The sequence below is a fragment of the Mauremys mutica genome, chromosome 7 (assembly GCF_020497125.1).
Source record: "Mauremys mutica isolate MM-2020 ecotype Southern chromosome 7, ASM2049712v1, whole genome shotgun sequence".
Classification (NCBI taxonomy): domain Eukaryota; kingdom Metazoa; phylum Chordata; order Testudines; family Geoemydidae; genus Mauremys; species Mauremys mutica.
In genome coordinates this window covers 95,394,663-95,410,765 of record NC_059078.1, presented here as the reverse complement: position 1 = coordinate 95,410,765, position 16,103 = coordinate 95,394,663, and the positions used below count along the sequence as shown (strand labels likewise).

At 42.8% G+C, this 16,103-nt stretch overlaps 1 protein-coding gene and 1 pseudogene across 1 annotated transcript in view; both read right to left on the bottom strand.

The window, feature by feature from the left end:
- The window catches only part of LOC123374994 (lipase member M-like), a 48,497-nt gene extending 44,818 nt beyond the window's left edge, over window positions 1-3,679 (bottom strand). Inside the window, exon 1 of the mRNA XM_045025500.1 lies at window positions 3,558-3,679. The gene's annotated coding sequence lies outside the window, so the exon portion shown is untranslated. The remainder of the gene's footprint in view (window positions 1-3,557) is intronic.
- Window positions 1-16,103, bottom strand: part of LOC123374528 — a 29,886-nt pseudogene that overhangs the window by 12,170 nt on the left and 1,613 nt on the right.

The window sequence follows — 16,103 nt, the reverse complement described above, 5'->3', positions numbered from 1 at the left end:
ATGCATTGTGATTTGGCGACAATGCTCTCAGTCCTAATTCTTTCCCTGCTTCCTCTTTGCTCGGGGAAGGGGAGGGGAAGGATGGGAGAAGAATTGTAGTTAGCTGCTGGCCTATACCATCATTAGAAATAGATAATTTTCATATCATAGAAAAGGCTTGTGAACTATATTCTAACTCAGTGAGATTTGTAAAGATGTGAACTAGGACCTTGAAATAGACCTAGAACTAGACAGGAAGTCAGTAGAAGTTGCATCTACACTAGACTTTTTTGCATCTCTCACCAGCTAGCAGAATTAACGAGAATGGTAGAGTAGATAGGGTACTGGTATTTTTCCCCAATGAGTCTACCAAACCTGTTCAAAGCAGGTCTAGATAACAGAAATAAAAATGCTTGAGTGAAATGCAACAGTTATGCTCACGTTCTTTTGCAGGTTGCTGTGTGTGTGTGTGTGTGTGTGTGTGTGTGCTTTTTAAAGAGTTATATGGCTATACATTAGGTTTATGTTGTTCTTAGATTATTTTTTCTTTCCCCTCTCTATTTTTCCTGATGCCCTCGCAGTTGTTTCCAGCTGAAACGGGAACCCAGTAATGTCTGAGTTCAAAAAGAACTTTCAAACCTATAAAGTTCAAGTAGTTTCAGAATAACAAAGTGATTCTGCCTACATTCAGTAAAAGATTTCTGACTGGGATTATTGCATTATGTCTACACAGTGCATTTGAATTCAGAGACTAATACTTCAAGATATTAAGGGCCTCATTTTCCACTGCCTTGTGCTTAGTGAAATCATTTACTCCTGCCTGAAGTGAGGGCAAACAAATGGACTTGCCCATCCTACAACATCTCAGCCAACCTGCACTCCCTCATCTGCCACACAAACTTTAGGAGGCAGTGTCAACATGTTAGCCTACACCGGGATCCAACTGAAAAGAGGCCAATTTTGTTGTTAGAAATTAATCATCAATGCATATGTGGCCAAACAACACGTTAGTTCATTTAAAACCACTAAATGCATACTGTATTTAGGTTATTTTCATTAAAACCCCTGATGACAGAAAAGACCAAGGAACAAAGCTTCTGCAATACTCTGTAGCGGCACACCTGAACAGTAAATTTGCTCAGAATCTCTCCCTTCACAGACAACTCTTTCTTGCCAAGTATAGTCTGTAAAACCGCCAAGACATTACTCACTGTGACGAAGTGGGGGGTTTTCTTGTTTTTTTTTCAATAGTTTGCATGCAGTGGGGGTGGGATGCAGTTTCCCTGGGCGTTACTGGTTTAACGAGGTGATGGGAGTTTTTTGTTACAGAGGACCTGCGATGGAACTTGAAACCCTGGCCAATGGCTTGGAGAATGGATACTGCAGCGACTGGTGACCAGGAGGCCCAGCTCAGGAGTCACAGCCAGTCCTGGCCAGTGGGAGAACAATGGGCTGCGAAGAGAGGACTCCAGTGACCTGACCAGCCGGTTCCAGCAAGAGAGGGATAGAGGAGGGTGGAGAGGAGAGGAGGCCCAGGCGACCCTGTTTACCTGGACAGAAGACAATGGACAGAGGCGAGGCTTGCAGGAGGTGATATCAGATGCCCAGCTGGGATGCAGGGGGGCTCCAGTCTGGAGAGAGGGAGAAGGCAGAGCCCACCTGGATGCAGGGGAGACTCAGATGTGCTGTGCTGAGGGAGGCAGTGAGTCTGTGACACTCACTATGGTTTATATACTCCTAGTACTCAGCTTAGCAGGGGAGGGGGAGGGGTGCTCAGTGGTGTGGAGGAACATGGCTTCATGTGCAGGAAAGCACAATGCTACAGATTCTGGGATTGTGGATTTTTCCCTTAGCTCCTTCCTCCCTGGCAGTGTACTAACAAAATACTCTGCCAGGAATTGCAGCAGTAGGGGACTGATAAAAGCCATGGAGTGGGAGGTAACACTGAAGGGAATCTTTAAAAGGCATCAGTGATGGACGGAAATAAACAATTGTATTTCTTTCATACTCAGAGTACATAGATCCTTAAATCTCCTTTTGAGTCACCAATTTTAGTTAATTCATTTTAAAATACTCCAGGAGATTTCTCCTCCCTCAAGGCTCATCTCGAAAATGAAGTTATTCTATGAAGCCTCTAAGACCAACCCACCCTAACACATGACAGTGACAATGAAAGTGTTGCATTCTTCTCACACTGAATAAGGAACTTTATTAGAAATAGGAAAATGGTATCATGAATCTTCTCTCTCCTGCTCTATATCCTTCACTGTAGAATCTCTGCTAAAACCTTTCCAAGCCCTCTCCTGCCCTGTTTCCTGTTACAGCTTTAAAGAAACAGTACACGTCTTCAGACAATCTATGATGAGTAAAATATAAAACAAAACAAAACGTGCAAGATCTGCCAAAAATGATTAACTACGGCTTTTGTTTTCATACCTTCCTGACATCTTTTGTTTCTACTTTGTCTACACAGAAGAAACTTCCTCAGTGAAGAGACTTTGCTTTTGTAATTGTCTATAAAACAGACAAACACACACTTGGTATTATATACATAAAATAATCAGGAGCATCATGTAGCAGAATATCACACATTATTTATTCCTTCAGGTATGAAGAACAGTTTTACCAGTGGGCTTTTGGAATGCTTAAGTGTGGTTATAGAAGCCAATGCAAAAAGCATTTTGATTTTTTGAGCCAGCTCTGGCATGGATGAAAATGCAATGAAACCTGAGAAACACAAGAAATAAACCCAAGCAATCTTGAAAAACAAACAAAAACAAACCTTGTTATATACAACTTTAAAACAAATCCACTGTTGCCAACTATTGCAATTTTAAAGTGTATCACAGTGTTTGGAGTTAAATATAAAGCTTCAGCACCTTGACACAACTGATCATACAAGAATCTTAGATTTCATTTAAAGAGAGGAAGTTTCTAGCCTTCATTGTTATGGACAAGGATTTAAAAATGTGACTAAGTGCACTGGAGAGGCTCAAAATCCAGAAGGCAAATAAAAAGACATCCCCCTCCTCCCGAGCTGTTACTTTTTAAAAATCTTATAACTGTTACACCAATGTCATCATCTTTGGGGGGCCTGATTCATGATTTTTGAATGTTTGGGGTGAGGAATAATTCTGTATTGGTTCAAACACCTAATCTGATGTAAGGATACGTTCATCCTGAACCATAATTTAGAGATTTTAGGCAAAATTCTTTCCTGGCATAACACCATTAACTTCAGGTCCTTTTGTTTGTAAGAAATCTGATGTAAAACAGAAAGAAAGCTAAACATTATCTAGACTGAATACACACTCAGGATTGCACATATTGGTATTGGTATATGGCAGGAAAGCAATTCACATCTGCATCAAAATATACTGGAAATCAAAATCTTCCAAACTACACATTTCTGTGGGGCCTGGAATTTTTCTTACACATTTCCAAGTGTCCCAAAGAAAGGAATCAGGGCTAATAAGGGCAGAAATCTTGTCAATATCAGTGCCCTTCTGCCTGCCTGCTCACTGGGACTAAGATGCCAGAGACTGGGTGGATGAGGGTTGGAATTATGACAGGCTCACCTGGACTAAGACTAGGTACGTGGGAAGCATTTTGGCACCAAGGGAAGAGAATCATGGTCTTTATAAAAACTATCACCTCCCAATCCAGGTCAGAACGTCATTCCAGTCTATTTGTGGTGTAGCTGCAGCCGTGTTGGTTCTAGGATATGAGAGAGACAAGGTGGGTGAGGTAGTATCTTTTATTGGACCGATTTCTGCTGGTGAAAGACAAGCTTGCAAGCTACAGAGCGCAAATATGGCTTGCCCTTTAAGAATCTGCAGCCTGCCTGTAGCATCACTTAGGGTGAGGATCTGCTATTCATCTCCAATGTCTTTAGTATATTAAGCTTAGTTTACCTAGCAATTAAACAAAACACGCAATCTGCTTTGATCTGTTTGCTATCCCTTATAATCACTTAAAATCTATCTTTTGTAGTTAATAAACTTGTTTTTGCTTTATCTAAAACCAGTGTGTGTTGGAGTCATAACTTGGGGCAGAGAGAGGGGGAGAATTTCATGAGTTTATGCTGTACAGTTCCCTGTGCAGCACAAGACAGTATATTTTTGGGTTTACACTCCTGAGGGGGGTGCATGACTGTAGACCACCTGTACAGGAAGAAGAGCTGGATGAGGTTTTTTTTAAACAACTAAAAAAATTCATACAAAACTCAGGACTTGGTGGTGATGGGGGACATGAACTATCCAGGCATTGGTTGGGAAAATAATACAGCAGGGCACAGATTATCCAAGAAGTTCTTGGAATGCACCGAGACCACTTTTTTATTACAGAAGGTGGAGAAAGCAACTAGAGGAGAGGCTGTTCTAGGTTTGATTCTGACAAACAGGGAGAAACTGGTTGAGAATTTGAAGATGGAAGACAGTTTGGGTGAAAGTGATCATGATATGATGAGTTCATGATTCCAAGGAATGGTAGGAAGGAAAACAGCAGAATAAAGACAATGAACTTCAAGAAGGCAGATTGTAGCAAACTCAGAGAATTGGCAGGCAAGATCTGGTGGGAAGCAAGTCTAAAGTAGGAGAGGGGGGAAGAGGTCAGGAGTGTTGGCAGTTTTTTAAAAAGAAACATTATTAAGGGCACAAAAGCAAAATGATGCCAATGTGCAGAAAATATTGGAATCATAGAACCATAGAATATTAGGAGGGAGGGATAGCTCAGTGGTTTGAGCATTGGCCTGCTAAACCCAGGGTTGTGAGTTCAATCCTTGAGGGAGCCACTTAGGGATCTGGGGCAAAAATTGGTCCTGATAGTGAAGGCAGGGGGCTGGACTCAATGACCTTTCAAGGTCCCTTCCAGTTCTAGGAGATTGGTATATCTCCACCTATTATCTATTTAGGGTTTGAAGAGACCTCAGGAGGTCATCTAGTCCAATCCCCTGCTCAAAGCAGGACTAACACCAACTAAATCATCCCAGCCAGGGCTTTGTCAAGCTGGACCTTAAAAACTTCTAAGGATGGAGATTCCACCACCTCCCCAGGTAACCCATTCCAGTGCTTCACCACCCTCCTAGTGAAATAGTGTTTCCTAATATCCAACCTAGACCTCCCCCACTGCAACTTGAGACCATTGCTCCTTGTTCTGTCATATGCAAAAGCTATATAAGACAGGAAGTAATATCATCTGTTGTTCTTGATTCCCCCACAACTCAACACCAGAGAAGCTCCGAAAGAAAATGACTTGGAATGGGGGAAGGGATCCCAAGCTGTAAAGCAAATGCAGCTTGTCCCTTAAGAATCGGCAAGCCTGCTTGTATTATCAGCCAGGGTGAGACTCTGCTAATTCATAGCTTATCTTTCTAGTATTTTAGGCATCGTTTGTGGTTTTGTTTATTTACTAGGTAAATGGCTTTGATCTTTTTGCTATCACTTATAATCACTTAAAATCTATCTTTTTGTAGTCAATAAACTTATTTCGTATTTTAACCTAAATCAGTGCACCTTTAAGTGAAGTGTCTGGGGAAAAATCTCAGCTTAGTTACCACAAGTATGCATATTCCTCTCCACATAGAGAGAGGGGCAGACATATTAATAAGCTTAAACTGTACAAATCCCTGTGCTATGCAAGATGATATAATTTTGGGTTTATACTCCAGAGGGAGGTCATAGAATCATAGAATCATAGAATTCAAGATCAGAAGGGACCATTATGATTATCTAGTCTGACCTCCTGCAAGATGCAGGCCACATAAGCCGATCCCCCCACTCCTTTAGCAAGCGACCCCTGCCCCATGCTTCGGAGGAAGGCGAAAAACCTCCAGGGCCACAGCCAATCTACCCTGGAGGAAAATTCCTTCCCGACCCCAAATATGGCGGTCAGCTGAACCCCGAGCATGCGGGCAAGACTCTCTAGCCATACCCTCTGGAAAAAGGTTAAGAATATCATATCATTGACCCATTGTACTATTTACCAGTGTGGCACTTAATTAACCTATTGACTAAGCCCGGTATCCTATCATACCATCTCCTCCATAAACTTATCTAGCTTAATCTTAAAGTCATGGAGGTCCTTCGCCCCCACTGTTTCCCTCGGTAGGCTGTTCCAGTATTGCACTCCCGATAGTTAGAAACCTTCGTCTAATTTCAAGCCTAAATTTCCTGACTGACAATTTATATCCGTTTGTCCTCGTGTCCACATTAGCACTGAGCTGAAATAATTCCTCTCCTTCCCTGGTATTTATCCCTCTGATATATTTAAAGAGTGCAATCATATCTCCTCTTATCCTTCTTTTGGTTAGGGAAAACAAACCGAGCTCCTCAAGTCTCCTTTCATACGACAGGCCTTCCATTCCTCGGATCATTCTAGTGGCCCTTCTTTGTACCTGTTCCAGTTTGAATTCATCCTTCTTAAACATGGGAGACCAAAACTGCACACAATACTCCAGATGAGGTCTCACCAACGCCTTATATAACGGGACTAGCACCTCCTTATCCCTACTAGAAATACCTCGCCTAATGCATCCCAAGACCGCATTAGCTTTTTTAACGGCCACATCACATTGCCTGCTCATAGTCATCCTACGATCAACCAGGACTCCTAGGTCCTTCTCCTCCTCCGTTACTTCCAACTGGTGCGTCCCTAGCTTATAACTAAAATTCTTGTTAGTCATCCCTAAATGCATAACCTTACACTTCTCCCTATTGAATTTCATCCTGTTACTAATACTCCAGTTTACAAGGTCATCCAAATCTCCCTGGAGGATATCCCGATCCTTTTCCGAATTGGCAATACCTCCCAACTTGGTGTCGTCCGCAAACTTTATCAGCCCACTCCTACTCTTGGTTCCCAGGTCAGCAATAAATAGATTGAATAAAATCGGACCCAAAACCGAACCTTGAGGAACTCCACTGGTAACCCCCCTCCAACCCGACAGTTCCCCCTTCAATACTACCCTCTGCAGTCTCCCCTTTAACCAGCTCCTTATCCACCTCTGGATTTTCATTTCAATCCCCATCTTTTCCAATTTAACCAGTAATTCCTCATGCGGTACCGTATCAAACGCCTTACTGAAATCCAGATATATTAGATCCACCGCATTTCCCTTGTCTAAAAAATCTGTTTCTTGGGAGCTGGGAAACTGGCTGAGGTCTGCTGTATGTACTTGGGTGGCTTAGGTAAAGCACGCTCAGGTAGCTCAGGCTGGGTGTGTGGCACCATCTGTTGTCGTGCTGGGTGATAACAGGGCCTCGATAAGTCTGGCTGTGTCTCTAACCAAGGAAGCAGTGTGAGCAGGGCCAGTCCAACAGAGTGATTAGAGAGGCACAATGGTTTCTCATGGCTCCCAGACTGCACCCCAGGGGTGACAACCCATCACAGACATATTGACTAAGGTCCTGCACGGATCTGTCCTGGGTCCAGTTCTATTCAATATGTGCATAAATTATTTGGATAACGGGGCTCAAGAGTTCACTTATAAAGTTTGTGGAGGATACCAAGCTGGGAGAGGTTGCAAGCACTTTGGAGGACAGGAGTAGAATTCAAAATGATCTTGACAAACTGGAGAAATGAAATAAATAGGCTGAAATTAAATAAAGACAAAGGCAAAGTACTACACTTTGGAAGGAACAATCAATTGCACAAAAGCAAAATGAGAAATGACTGCCTAGGAAGGAGTACAGCAGAAAAGGATCTGGGAGTGATAGTGGATCACAAACTAAATAAGAGTCAACAATGTAATACTGTTGCAACAAGAGCAAACACCATTCTGGGATGTTTTAGAAGGAGTGTTGTAAACAAGACATGAGAAATAATTCTTCCACTCTACTTGGCACTGATAAGGCATTATCTGGAGTATTGGGTCCAGTTCAGGGCAACAAAAATGATTTATGGACAAGAAAACATGACCTAGGACATAGATGGGGAACCCTTTTGCTATCAAGGGCCATTGACCCACAGAAAAAAAAAATCAATGGTGGGCCACACACAGCTCCACAGGGGGGTGCCAAGGCTTGGGGCTTCTGGCCTGCAGCACCGAGACTTGCCATGGGCCCGGTGAAATTAAACAACGGGCCGGATCTGGTCTGTGGGTTCCCCACCCCGAACTAGGAGGAAAGATTGATAAAACTGGGTTTGTTTAGTTTGGAGAAGAGAAGACTAGAGGGGGGACAGGACAACTGTCTTCAAGTATGTAGAAGGTTGCTATAAAGAGAAGGGTGATAAATTGTTCTCCTTAACCACTGAAAACAGGACAAGAAGTAATGAATTTGTATTGCAGCAAGAGAGATTTAAGTTAGACATTAGAAAATCTTCCTAATTGTAAGAGTAGCTAAGCACTGGAACGTAGTACCTGGGGAGTCTGTGGAATCTCTGTCACTGGAGGCTTCTAAGAACAGGTTACACAAACATCTAACAGGGATTGTCCAGATAATACTTAGTCCTGCCTCAGTGCAGGGGACTGGATTAGATGACCTATCAAGGTCCCTTCCAGTCCTACATTTCTGTGAGTCTAAGCACTGGCCTACAGAGTCATTCCCACTCTCTTCTTCTCTGATCTAATGACTGTTCCACTGTGGATAAATCGTTAAACAGTCACTGGGCCCAAAAGAGAGCAAGAGAGTGAGAATGGGAATGATTCTGTAGGACAGTTGAAGGGAACCCATCTGGAAGGTAGGAGACCCCAGTTCCAGTCTCCTTGCTACAATTATTCTTGCATTATTTATCCACAGTGGAACAGCTTCAACAGGAGAAACAGAGAGCTCCCACATCAGAATATCCCGTAATTCAGTGATTAGAGAATGCTGGAGAGGGAGGCTGGAGACCACTGTTCAAATCCTTTCTCCTCCTCTAGCAGTGAGGGAAAAACTGAACCTGGGTCTCTCACAACCCAGGTGAGTGCTCTAACCCCTGGGCTAAAAGTTATGACAGACAGCAAAAACTCCTCCTCTTGCCTGATTTTGAATGGGACCTAATATGGCAGGTGGCCTCTGAGCACCCCTACAGGATTGGGCCCTGCACGCAGCTTTGGCAGCCATATGCCTGAGGTGTTTCACCGGTTCATTCTGGGGTGGGAGATGGAATCTCTGGGTGCCTAGAGGGAGGCTGCAGTGTGCAGGGCCAGAGGCAGAAACTTAGGTGCCGAGGGATTATTTACTCTGAAAAATGTTGGTGCCCAGTGAGTCTAGGCTTCATTGGGAGTTTTGAGGATCACAGTGGAGCCAAAACTGGGACTTAGGTGCCTAAATACCTTTGTGGATCCCACACTTGAACACCAGCAGATGTGTGCAGCAGAGTAAATGATTAATGTTAATTAAGTCTGAGTGGTATAAGCACGTCAGCTGATGTAAATTACTGACATACTGGTAGAGACTGTCATCAGCCCATTACAATGCTTTTGTGACTATGTTGTGTCATAAAGAGAGCAATACAAAGAAGCTGGAATGTATCAGTGAATTGGACCCATTTGTTTATAAATATAAAAATCACTAAAATAAAATAAAATAAAATAAAATAGTAAGATTTTAAAAGTTTCTCTGCCATTAAGTTTAAGGTACCTGTTATCTGAAAATTCCTCCTGGTCAGTTGTAAGGTTGTAGTGTTTTCTTGCCCAATAGTTCCCTCTGTTATGTCCAATCCAAACATCATAGCCAGCATCTGCTAATATGAAGCCCAGGCTGCCATTGGCCATATTCGCAACTCAGGTGGTTCCCTCTAAAACTAAGCCATGCTGCAGAAGAACAGGCTTGAGACCTGAGAAAGAAAGAGGGATTATTTTACAAAAGTAGAATCTCTCTAACATTTTTATTACCCTGTTAGAGAGATTCTACTGAACTCCTCTTCTTGGATTTCTTTCAAAATGGCACATCTATTGGAGATTTGCTACTAGCAGTCGCATACTAGTTACATGCCATTGTAGGCAGTCTCATCATAGCATACTCTCCATAATCTTATCAAGCTGAATCTTAAAGTAAATTAGGTTTTTTGTCCCCTTGGAAGGTTGTTCCAAAACTTTACTCCTCTGATGGTTAGAACCTTTCATATAATTTCAAGCCTAAACTTATTGATGGCCAGTTTATATCCATCTGTTCTTGTATCATCGTTGGTACTTAACTTAAATAGATCTTCCCCTTCCTTGCTATTTATCCAGAGAGAAATCATATAGAGTGACCAGATTATAAGATGGCAAGTGTGAAAAATCATGATAGTGGGGGTGGGCAATAGGTGCCTATATAAGACAAAACCCCGAATAATGAGACTGTCCCTATAAAATCAGGACATCTGGTCACTCTACAGTCATATCTCCCCTGAGCCTTCTTTTGGTTAGGATAAATAAGCCAAGCTCTTTGAGTCTCCTCTCATAAGGTAGGTTTTCCATTCTTTGGCTCATCCTAGTAGCCTTTCTCTGAACCTGTTCCAGTTTGAATTCATCTTCCTTAAACACAGGAGACCAGAACTGCACACAATATTCCAGATGAGGTCTCACCAGTGCCTGTAAAATGGTACTAACACTTGCCTTTCTTCACTGGAAATACCTCACCTGATGTATCCTTGGACTGCATTAGACTTTTTCACGGCCACATCACATTGGTAGCTCGTAGTCATCCTGTGATCAACCAATACACCCGGATCTTTCTCCTCATCTGTGGCTTCAAACTGATAAATCCCCAGTTTATAGCAAAAAATCTTGTTATTAATCTCTAAGTGCATGACCTTGCCCTTTGCATTATTAAATTTCATCCCATTTCTATTACTTCAGTTTTCAAGATCCTCCAGATCTTCTTGTATGATTTTCCAGTCCTCTGCTATATTGGCAATATCTCCCAACTTTGTGGCATTCGCAGATTTCATTAGCACACTCCCACTTTTTGTGCGAAGGCATTAACAAAAATGTTAAATAAGGTTGGTCCCAAGACTGATGCCTGAGGAACTCCACTAGTAGTGTCTTTCTAGCCTGACAGTTCATCTTTCAGTATGATCCATTGTAGTCTCCCCTTTAACCAGTTCCTTACTCACCTTTCAGTTCTCATATTAATCTCCATCTTTTCCACTTTAACTAATAATTTCCCATGTGGAAGTGTGTCAAATGTCTTACTGAAATCCAGGTAGATTAGATTTACTGCATTTACTTTGTCTAAAAAATCTGTTATCTTCTCAAAGAAGGAAATCAGGTAGGTCTGGCACAATCTATCTTTTGTAAAACCATGTTGTATTTTATTCCAGTTACCGTTTACTTCTATGCAAAATTTGTTCCAAGATTTTGCATACAATTGAGGTCAAACTAACAGGCCTGTAGTTTCCCAGATCACTTTTGATTTCTTTCTTAAAAATAGGTACTCTATTAGCAATTCTACAGTCATAGGATACAACCTCCAAGTTTACAGATTCATTAAAAATCCTTGCTATTGGTCTTGTACTTTCATATGCCAGTTCCTGTAATATTCCTGGATGGAGATTATCTGGGCCCCCTGATTTAGTAAAATAGAGCCATACCTGAGTTCTTACGATTTCCTATGCCAAAGGGAATTCTGTTGACATTAAGATAATAGCCATTGTCTGTCATAATTTTATACTCTTCACTCAGATATCCTCTGTAGCGGATGATCTCACTCTGCAGGAAACAAAACAAAGGTGTTTTCTAGAATTGTTTGCACTTCTGAACTTTTGACATTATCTGGGGCAATTAGCAGGAAGTCTCTCACATGGAAGTATCTAGAAAGACTTATTTCTGTTTAATTTTCATAAGCTTCTACAGTTTCCAGGTTTCAGATGAGCCAGGAAACAAAATCGGTGTACACGCAACCTGTCCCAAACAAGGAAGTACTGAAACTAGGACAGCTCATTTTTCACTATTTGTCTTCTTGTACCATAGGAATATTTCCATTAAGATGGAATCAGGTTTTTTGGAAAGGTCTTGGCTAACCTTCAAAAAAATATGGAGGCAGAAGCTGATTTAAACAAATCTCTAAAGGATAAGAAGTGAAAAATAGAAGAAAATAGAGAGATTGGCTATGGGTTGTTGAATGCACTCCTCTTAGAAGACAAAGTTAAAAGGAATGCACTATTGCCCCATTCTCAGGCAGAGTGCATCTGGGGAGTCTAGATGTATGTGGTCTCTGGACACTAACAAGCAGTAGATTCATAGATTTTGAAATCTAGATAAGGAAAAGAAGGGGGACACAAGAAGATAAATGAGTAGGAGAGGCCACCACTTGCAGAACTCCTTGCTTGAAAGCTGTATTAGCTGAGGACAAGAGATCATCTTTATAATCATGTCTAGTGCCTGTGGGTATGGTAGCACAGGGGGCAGCTCAGCTTTACAGAGTTCCTTGTAAAATACTGTTTTGTTTTTTTACTGAGGGAAAAAAAATGACTTCAGTTTTCCAAAGGCACACATATAAACATCTGGACAGATACTTGTCAAGTGCCCCCACAATGTGAATGGCTACAGCAGATAGCATTACAGTTAAGCTACCAATGTCATCATAAATTCAGAACAAACGAGGGGCATGGAGTGGGATGAGGGAGGAAGAATGAAAGGAAAAGTGAGTGAGTGATGTGGAGGGGATGATAACCAAAGTGGGGTACAGAATGATTAAGGCAAGAGTAAATGTAAAGTCTTACCAAGTCAGAAAGGCAAGAATTTACACCACTTCACAGAGGTATAAATTACAATGCAAGGCGCAAGGCAGCAGAGAAGCCTTTCTGTTGGTTTGAATTGAATCCTTTGCTTGAATTTAGTGCTTTAGTGCTTTGCCTATGAGGCCAAGAAGAAGGGAGCTCAGATGACTCAGAATCTGAGGGGAAGGTATAGATGACTTAGACAAGAGTGAGGCAGAGGAATGTTGAAAGCTGTGGCAGGAAGAAAATGACCAGGCAGCAAAGGATTCCCCTGGCCAACATGTGCAGATATATCATCATCTCAGGTATGAAACTGAGAAGTACTGAGTCACCCGTAGATGTGCCTGTTTTGGAGAAAGCGATGGAGGCGCAAGCTGCAGCTTCTGATAGGTTTTGATGAAGTAGGGTGACCAAACAGCAAATGTGAAAAATCGGGATGGGGGTGGGGGGTAATAGGAGCCTATATAAGAAAAAGACCCAAAAATCAGGACTGTCCCTATAAAATCGGGACATCTGGTCACCCTATGATGAAGGGAAGGGAACCTGCACTGGTCTAGACTAGGGAGGGTAGTCCACGGGAACATCCTGCTGAGTAGGGAGAGAACCTTCTGTTTCTCATTTTTGCTGCACTTTATGGTCTTGACCTTGACTTTGTCTGCCACTGAAAAATGTTGCACAAGCAGGGAGGCATACACAGTATTAAGCTAAGCACTCCGGATCCCCACTGAAAAGGACAGATGGTTTGATCTGGGCTGTTAAGTATCACTCAGGTCCAGAGTCTCAGCTCAGACAGGAGCTGAACAGGCTTAGCTGTGGGGGCAGCAGAGAGGAAGGACAAAAATAAATTAAAATAGAAATAGGAGTAAGAATAAAAAGGAATTTGAGGTTTTAAAGGAGCATTCATGGAAGGCTGCTATACAGAACTGACTGCATTCCCATTGGATGCTATAGACTAGATCTCATGTCTGGGCTCACCCCTTTCCAGTTTACTTTATACTCAGCAGCAAAGTTCTATAATGCTATGTCTGTATTTTCTCAAAAGTGGGTGAGCCATCCCAGAGATCCTGAATCCAGATTGGTGGATGTGCTTCACCTGGGAATCTTCCAAAAGGGCTTGCTTTCCTAACAAGATTCTGAAAAGGTCAAGCAAGCTATGGAAAAGCCTCAGACTATTTAGGCCTGGTCTACACTGGGGGGGGGGGGGTTCGAACTAAGGTACGCAAGTTCAGCTATGCAAATAGCGTAGCTGAACTCGAAGTACCTTAGTTCGAAGTACTTTTACCCGTCCTCACGGCGCGGGATCGAAGTCCGCGGCTCCCCCGTTGACTCCGCCACCGCTGTTCGCGGTGGTGGAGTTCCGGAGTCGACGGGAGCGCGTTCGGAGTTCGATATATCGCGTCTAGATGAGACGCGATATATCGAACTCCGAGAAGTCGATCGCTACCTGTCGATCCGGGCGGGTAGTATGGACGTACCCTTAGAAACCTGCCACATTGGATTTGCAAGCTCCTTTAGATACAGTAACTCCTCACTTAAAGTCCTCCCGATTAACGTTGTTTCATTGCTGATCAGTTAGGGAACATGCTCATTTAAAGTTGCGCAATGCTCCCTTCTAATGTCGTTTGGCAGCTGCCTGCTTTGTCCACTGCTTGCAGGAAGAGCAGCCCGTTGCAGCTAGCTGGTGGGGGCTTGGAACCAGTGTGGACCATCAGCTCCCCGCTCCCCTAAGTTCCCTGTGCTGCAGCCGTCCAGCAAGCTAACAATTGCAGCTGTCCCTCCCCCTACTGCCATGTGCTGCTCCTGCCCTCTGCCTTGGAGCTTCTCCCCAGCCTCCTGCTTGCAGGGGGGGGGCGTGAGAGGGGGGCTAATGTCAGGGTGTCCCCCTCCCCCCTGCTCCTACACCCCACTTACCCCTTCTTCTCCATATAGAGCAGCAGAGAGAGCTGCTGTCTCAACTTCCTGATTCAAAACAATGCACTTAAGAGCGGGTCAGCTTACTTAAAGGGGCAGTGTGCATTTCTCTCTCTCTCCCACATACAAGGTGTGTGTCTGTCTCTGTCTGCTATACTATCTCCCTTCCCCTCCATTCCTGCTGCCTTGTAGACTGTGAGGCAACATTAACAACAATGTGCTAACCCTTGAGGGCTCAGCCAAGTGCTAGTTCATCATTTAGCACAGGGGTTCTCAAACTGGGGGTCGGGACCCCTCAGGGGGTCACGAGGTTATTACATGGGGAGGTCGCAAGCTGTCAGCCTCCACCCAAACCCCGCTTTGCCTCCAGCATTTATAATAGAGTTAAATATATAAAAAAGTATTTTTAATTTATATGGGGTGGGGGTTGCACTCAGAGGCTTGCTATGTGAAACGGGTCACCAGTACAAAAGTTTGAGAACCATTGATTTAGCAGCAAGGCATTCCCTGGGAAATATCCCACCCTCTTCCACCCTCTAACTTCACCACCTCAACCAACCTTCACAATCATCATAGCTGTGAACAGTATTAAATTGTTTGTTTAAAACATATACTGTGTGTATATCTATATAATATATAGTTTTTGTCTGGTGAAAAAATTTCCCTGGAACCTAATCCCCCCATTTACATTATTTTTTATGGGGAAATTGGATTCGCTTAACATCGTTTTGCTTAAAGTCGCATTTTTCAGGAACATAACTACAGCATTAAGTGAGGAGTTACTGTATGAAGTCACAAACTCAGGAATGAAGTTGCAAACTAATGCCAGAGTGGCCATGTCAGAAGGAAATATGCATTTCAAAGTCTACTATTAATAACAATAATAATACCTAGCTCTTATATAGCACTTTTCATCAAGCAAGCTTTGCTTTACTAAAATTTTAATGTGAAGAAATCTCTATTCCCTTAGTGGTTTAGATTCAGAAAATAAATGCCAGTGAATAATTCACAAGAAAGACATAATAAAAGAGGGATAGGGTGAGTTTTGAACCTGAAAAAAAGGCAACTAAGTGGATGGAGGGGGAAAATATGGCTCCCAAATATAAAAACCCTATTCCAGTGTGATCAGTAGGTCTGTCTAGTGCATTCTGGAGACAGGTGGCTTTAAAAACGCTGAAAGGACTAAAGAGAATAAGCAACTGAGGCTTTTGACATGTAAATGGGGATGCAAAGGCTTGCACAGAGCTTCTTAAAAAGCAGAGTTAAATCAGATTAGCAAAGGCCAACTACTGCCTACACAGGCAGTAAACACTTGAGGTATTTAGAAAGCTTGAGCAGGGCTTTGAAGCACTGGAAGTTCACAGAATGCCTCTGGGAATACAGGAGAAACACCTGCCAGAGTGGGAGCTACACTAACTTCTGAAAAGAGTTCAGCCTGAGTTAGTGGTGCTAAGCTCCCATGATTCTTCCACTACAGTAGACACTCCTTCACACTTTCTAAAGCCAGGACTCTGCCCTCCTCCTTGACCATTGTGGAGTACTAGCCCAGAGCAGTGCTCACACTCAAGGAGAGCAGTGAGTGCAAG